Here is a 7505-nt window from a genome sequence, read left to right as displayed (position 1 = left end):
TGAGCCCATTCTGTTATTTCCTTGACAGTGGCATTCCTGTTTGAGGTGCAGTGACGTTTAAGGGCCCGGAGATCACGAGCATCCAGTAGAGTTTTACGGCCTTGACCCTTACGCACAGCGATTGTTCCAGATTCTCTGAATCTTTTGATGATGTTATGCACAGTTGATGATGATAACTTAAAAGTCTTTGCTATTTTACACTGGGTAACACCATTCTGGTATTGCTGCACTATCTTTCTGCGCAACAATGGTGGAATTGGTGATCCTCTTACCATCTTGGCTTCTGAGAGACACTGACACTCTGAGAAGCTCTTTTTATACCCAATCATGTTGTCAGTTGACCTAATTAGTGTTAATTGGTCTTCCAGCTGTTCATTATATGCCCAATTTCCTTTTTCCAGCCACTTATTGCTACTTGTCCCAACTAATTTGTTGACACGATGAAATTTTGAATCAACATATTTTTCCTTTAAAATGTTACATTTAGAATAGAAATAATAAACAAGATTGATAAAAACATATTGATAAGTTGTGTATATCGATCTCCAGGATCAAATATAGAGATATTCACTGATAAAATTGTACAACTATTGGACAAGAGTTTTAATAAAAGCATTTTTTTGTGTGGAGACTTTAATATTGACCTGGGAAATAAAACAGATTCAAATAACATCAGTACATTTACAAATTCATTGTATAGTTTAAATCTTTATCCGTTAATATCAAAACCAACAAGAATTCAAAATTCAAATTCAATTCAAATTCAAAAATACTTTATTAATCCCAGAGGGAAATTATTTGTTGTAGTAACTCATCCTCATTTCATTAAGAGATGTTATAGATATTGATGGCTGTAGACAGGAAGGATCTCTTGTAAAGGTCCATCCCTCAGTGGATCCTAAGAAACTGGCTGCAGATGCCGTCCGATCCGTCCACCCAGACTCGGCTGGCCTCTCAGTTCCCCCGGCCTGTAGGACCACCTGCATGCCTGGCAGAACTCCTCCCAGAGCGATGGCCACTCCTCCCAGCAGTCTGCCGAGCTCCTCGTCTCTGCAGACAGCCAGCTGTAGGTGCTGAGGGACGATCCTGTCCTTCCGCTGTCATGAGCCGTGTTTCCTGCTAGTTCCAGGATCTCAGTGGTCAGGCACTCGAGCACAGCTGGCAGGTAGATGAGAATGCGTCCACAGAACATCCTTTTCAACTCACTTGAGATTTGGGGCTGTAGTTGAGATATTATTTGAGCTTTTGATATGTTAATCAGCTGTTGGTTGTAGAAAACTGCCTTGTTGCCATGGTTACGCATCCTAACAAATGTCCAAAACTAAAAAAGTTTCAGTAAAAATCCTTCCAGCTGCACAGCATCTGATACCAGAGGAAACAATCATCCAAAAACTGTGATTTACATCCAGAAAAAAAGGAATTAAAGTTTCCAAAAGCAAAATCTCAGAATGAAAGTAACAGAGCTGCTCCAACATGCAGCCACCTGGAGCGGCGCAATTCTATGAGGGCAACTATTTACAACTATTAATTAGAATTACAACTCATAGTGCTACAATAATCGATAATATTTTCACAAATGTAACAAATGGGGATGTGATGGGAGGTATTTTAACGAGTGATTTAAGTGATCACTTACCAGTTTTCATGATTTATAAAAAAGATCAAAGCATTACAAAAGAAATCACAATTAAGGAAAAAACAATAAACACATCAAAAAAAGCAATGGACAAATTAAAAGATGATTTACATAAATAAAGCTGGAAAGACGTGTATGTTGATGATGTGAACAGATCATATGATGAGTTTATGAATATTTTAGGAGCTCTGTATGAAAAGAATTGTGTGCAAAATAATTATACAAAGAAAAATGTTGTTGACCAACCATGGATGATGAAAGGGTTGAGAAATGTTTGTTAAAAAATAATTATTTGTATACATGTTTCTTGAAATTGAGAACACAAGAGGCTGAAGATAAATGTAAGAAGTATAAAAATAAATTAGTAGGGATTATAAGGAAACACAAGAAGGAATATTATAGTGATTTATTAAATAAAAGTAATGGTGATATGAAAGCAACATGGCGTGTAATAAATAGTGTTCTGAAAAGTCATAAAGCAAAAACAGGTATTTCACAATATTTTTTGAAGGATGACGATGAAATCCATGATGAAAATGAAATTATAAATGGATTTAATCATCATTTTGTGAACGTTGGATCAAGCCTTGCAGCTAAAATACCAAAAGTAGACAATAATGTGAATCATTCAGTTATAAGTTGTGACAACAGTATTTTTCTTAATGGAACTGACAAAGAAGAAATAATGAATGTTGTAAAGAATCTTACAGATAAGAGATCAAAAGACTGGGTGGACATGGATATGATGTTTGTAAAGGACATAATGAGTTATGTTATCGAGCCGTTTACATATATTTGTAATTTATCATTTTCAAAAGGAATATTTCCAGACAATATGAAAGTAGCTAAGGTAGTTCCTCTCTTTAAAAATGGTGATAAATGTGTGTTCAATAATTATAGACCAATATCCTTATTACCACAGTTCTCAAAAATTCTAGAAAAACTGTTTGTGACCAGATTAGATAAATTTATTACTAAACAAAACATTCTAAGTAGCAGTCAGTATGGGTTTAGAGCAAAAAACTCTACATCAATGGCTCTCATGGAAATAATAGAACAAATAACTACTGCTGTCGATCAAAAACAGTATTGTGTTAGTATTTTTGTTGATTTAAAAAAAGCATTCGATACTATTGACCACACTATTCTCCTTGAAAAATTAAATAAATATGGTATAAGAGGACCAGCATTACACTGGGTATCTAGCTATTTAAAAGATAGGAAACAGTTTGTACAAATAAATGGTGTAAGATCTGACCTCTGCAATATCACTTGTGGAGTTCCTCAAGGCTCTGTACTTGGACCAAAGTTATTTATTTTATATGTGAATGACTTAGTGAATGTATCAGGACTCCTCAAATGTGTCCTTTTTGCAGATGACACCACATTTTTCTGTTTGGGTAAAGATGTAAAACGGATGTTGGAATTGATGAAGACAGAATTTGATAAAATACAAACTTGGTTTAAAATTAATAAATTATCATTAAATTTAGATAAAACTAAATACATGATATTTAGTAACAAAAAGAGAACTGTTGATGATCCTTTTAAAATTGAGGGTGTTGAGATTTGTAGAGTTAATGAGATTAAATTTTTGGGTGTAATCATTGATGAACAGCTAACATGGAAAAATCACATCAATTCTGTAAGAACAAAAATATCTAAATCTATTGCAGTACTATACAAAGTCAGGGAATTATTAAATGATAAAGCTCTGTACATGTTGTATAACACAATCATTGTTCCACATTTAATCTATTGCATTGATGTTTGGGGGAAAGCGTGTAAAACATTTACAAAACCTATTTTTATTTTACAGAAAAGAGCTGTAAGAATCATCACCAGAAAGCATTACTGTCACCCATCAAGCACATTATTTTATCAACTGAACTTATTGAAGTTCCATGATTTGGTAGATTATAGTATTTTATCAGTTATGTATAGGGCTCAAAATAACACATTACCATTAAATATCCAAAGAAATGTTGTTAAAAGACAAAGTTGTTACAATCTTAAGGGGATAGAGATATTTGTCAAACCAAAATTCAGAACTAGTCTGAAGGGAAGGTCTACCTCAATCCAAGGAGTTGGATTGTGGAATGGTCTAGAGAGTGATGTGAAAAATGCCAAGTCAATGTGTACATTTAAGAAAAAGATCAAAACTGAATTGTTAAAAATATATATGAAGTAGCTTAGTGTGTGTTTTGTATTAGAATTAGAAAAATTAGAAAGAGTTATTCATTTTGTTCCGTTACTTGAAGATTATTATGATTGAAATAATTGTTTGAAAAAAGGGGCAGATAATATAAGATTTTTTATTCTTTCTGCTGCCTTTCATTTTAAATCTCTTGTATCTTTTTATATTGTTATGGAATTGTTTTGTACTTTTTTAAAATGAATAAACTTTATACCATACCATACCACATTTACTCAGATTAAACTTTTGATCTGTCATCTATGTTATATTACGAATAAAATATTGACATTTGCCATCTCCACATCATTGCATTCAGTTTTTATTCACAATTTGTTTAGTGTCCCAACTTTTTTGGAATCTGGTTTATATTACAGATCTTATTGTTCCATATTTTCCTAACAGAGCACTTCACTCTCAGACTGCAGGTTTACTTGTGGTTCCTAGAGTTTACAAACACAGAATGGAAGAAAGATCTTTCAGTTCTCAGGCTCCTCTCTTGTAGAACCAACTTCCAGTTTCTACCTGTGAGGCTGACACATTGTCTACTTTTAAAACTAGACTTAAGACTTTCCTTTTTGATAAATCCTATAGTTAGGGTCGGCTTGGGTTTCCTGAGCTGTCCCTTAGTTATGCTGCTATAGGCTTAGACTGCTGGAGGACAAACTGACCACACTTTTCACTCTGCTACTGTCTTTACTTACTCTGCTCAACCTGTTTTGTATTTGTAATTATTTTTTATATCCTTAACATGTGTTTGTCTTTCAGGTTCACCTGGACCTATACCTGGACCTGGACCTATACCTGGACCTGGACCTATATCTGGACCTGGATCTATACCTGGACCTATACCTGGACTTGGACCTATATCTGGACCTGGACCTATATCTGGACCTGGACCTATACCTGGACCTGGATCTAGACCTGGACCTATACCTGGACCTATACCTGGACTTGGACCTATATCTGGACCTGGACCTATATCTGGACCTGGACCTGGACCTATACCTGGACCTGGACCTATATCTTGACCTGGACCTATACCTGGACCTGGACCTATACCTGGACCTATATCTGGACCTGGACCTGGACCTATACCTGGACCTGGACCTATACCTGGACCTGGACCTATACCTGGACCTACCATTCTGTGTTGGTCTGTCTCTCCTTCCTGTCCTCTCAACCAGCCGGTCAAAGCAGATGGTCTCTTGTCCTGAGCTGGTTCTGTTGGAGGTTTCTTCCTGTTAAAGGGAGTTTTTCTTTCCACTGTCTCCACTGTGCTTGCTCAGGATGGGAGACTGCAACGAAGCCAAGATTCAACTTGTCTGCTGGATTCTTAGATAGAGAACTTTACTAACTGGCTTTTCTATGTATGTGAATGTTCCTGTAAAGCAGGGGTGTCAAACTCACTTACAAAAAGGGGCCAAAGTTAAAACCTTTTTCAAACTAAAGGCTCGTTTCAAAATCTAACTTTATTCAAGTTAGATACCAGCATCTTTTCTTGGCTGCAGGTTCCTAAACAAGAGTTTGATTTGTCTCATTTGATGTTCTCTGTTGCACTTTTGACATCATAATCAAAGATTACTGAAAAAAAAAAATCAAGTGATTAAAGTATTTTACATTTCAAATAACATCTTGGGGGCCAGATAAGATGTCAACGAGGGCCACATTTGGCTCCCGGGCCTTGAGTTTGACACGTTTCTGTAAAGTGCCCTGAGACAACTTTGTTTTGAATTGGTGCTTTATAAATAAACGGAATTGAATTGAATTGAAATGAAATGACAAAATGGTAACAAAGTGCCTATAGATCAGGGCTACTCAACTAAACTGCTCTAGGGGCCACAGTTACTGAAAGCCCACTACTCATGGGCCCAACATCCAGCAATTAGTCATTATGTAAAGAAACCAAGTATTACAATGATCTGTTAACTTTTAAATGTATCTATTTTGCTGCACTGAATCAAAAATACAATAAACAGAACCCAAAAGTGTAATTCAAAGAAATTATATTTCAAGATTTATTTCCTTGCAATAAAAGTAGAGATATTTTGATGTGAAACAATATAAAAAAGACCCTACGCCTCCTATTAACACAAATATTATTCAGCAATGTTTAACTAGTCAAATATTTATGCTTTTCTAATTAAAATACAAATGTTTTTGATGTTCTCTGAATGACCAACATGTTGCTGTTCAAGATGGGTCCATTAAGAACCAGTTCTAATTTACAATGAAATGGCTGCACAGAGCAGTTCTTCCTCGAACGGGTCATAAATCACAGGTGAAGCATCCTCGTCCTGCTCAGGTGTGAGCTTTGAGGCGGTACAGAACTCAGCTGGGCTGAAAGTGAGCGTGATGCCTGTGCATGTTCAGTCTCCTTTGTGTCATTTACTTGGACAAATTAACTCACTTAATCCATCCTATTTGTGCTCAACTATTTTTAAAATACCTACAAAGCTGCTGTGCGTCATCGTCAATATTCCCCCAGTAATAAATCTGTTTGTTGTTTCATCCGGCTCACGGTGTGATCACACCCCTCCCTATATGATCAGTTTCTAAGAACCCCTCACACATTTATCAGGACCCCCCACACTGTGAGAGCATGTAGCCTTTCAACTCATGGTTCTGAGAATGTAATTGTTATAATTAAAAATCATTTACACTAAAACACCGATATGTGTAGGTCCCAGAGTAAAGCAACAACATGTCTCCATTTAACTTTATTTGATTTTCCCCCAAACTCACAAAGTTCTCTCTGTGAGTCGCAGAGAAACTGTGTGAGCTGCCAAACATGCTGGCTGGACCTGCAGGAATGATATGTGCACTGTTTCTGGATGATGATGGTAAATGGACCTTTCTATCCTACTGAGATACTCGAAGCACCACAATCTGTGCCTCATTTACCCATTCATACACAACTATATTAGATCTGTACAAATATTTATGAGTGCTTTAGATCACATTAATACATCAGTGGGACACACATCAGAGAATGAGTGAGTCAGTGTCTTGCCCAAAGACACTTCAACAGGTGGAATCAAACCCCCAACTCTTGCATTGGAGGGCGACTGCTATAACCATTGAGTCACAGCCACCCTGCTGATGATGTTTTTGAATGTGTAACTGGTTGATTCTTGTTAATGTCCTGTTAGGTTATTCATGTTTAAGTCTGCTGTCGACTGACACCATGAGCTTGTTCCTGGTACGTAATCACCAGATGACTGAACAACTAGTATAGGTGATGAATAACTAGTATCTGTGCTGAATAACTAGTATCTGTGCTGAACAACTAGTATCTGTGCTGAACAACAAGTATCTGTGCTGAATAACTAGTATCTGTGCTGAACAACTAGTATATGTGCTGAACAACTAGTATCTGTGCTGAACAACGAGTATCTGTGCTGAACAACTAGTATCTGTGCTGAACAACTAGTATATGTGCTGAACAACAAGTATCTGTGTTGAACAACAAGTATCTGTGCTGAACAACAAGTATCTGTGTTGAACAACAAGTATCTGTGTTGAACAACTAGTATCTGTGTTGAACAACAAGTATCTGTGCTGAACAACAAGTATATGTGCTGAACAACAAGTATCTGTGTTGAACAACAAGTATCTGTGCTGAACAACAAGTATATGTGCTGAACAACAAGTATCTGTGTTGAACAACAAGTA

This window comes from Nematolebias whitei, chromosome 11 (assembly GCF_014905685.2).
Source record: "Nematolebias whitei isolate Nwh7 chromosome 11, NemWhi1, whole genome shotgun sequence".
Lineage (NCBI taxonomy): Eukaryota > Metazoa > Chordata > Actinopteri > Cyprinodontiformes > Rivulidae > Nematolebias > Nematolebias whitei.
The sequence above is the reverse complement of the archived record's forward strand: the minus strand, read 5'-3'. Positions refer to the sequence as shown.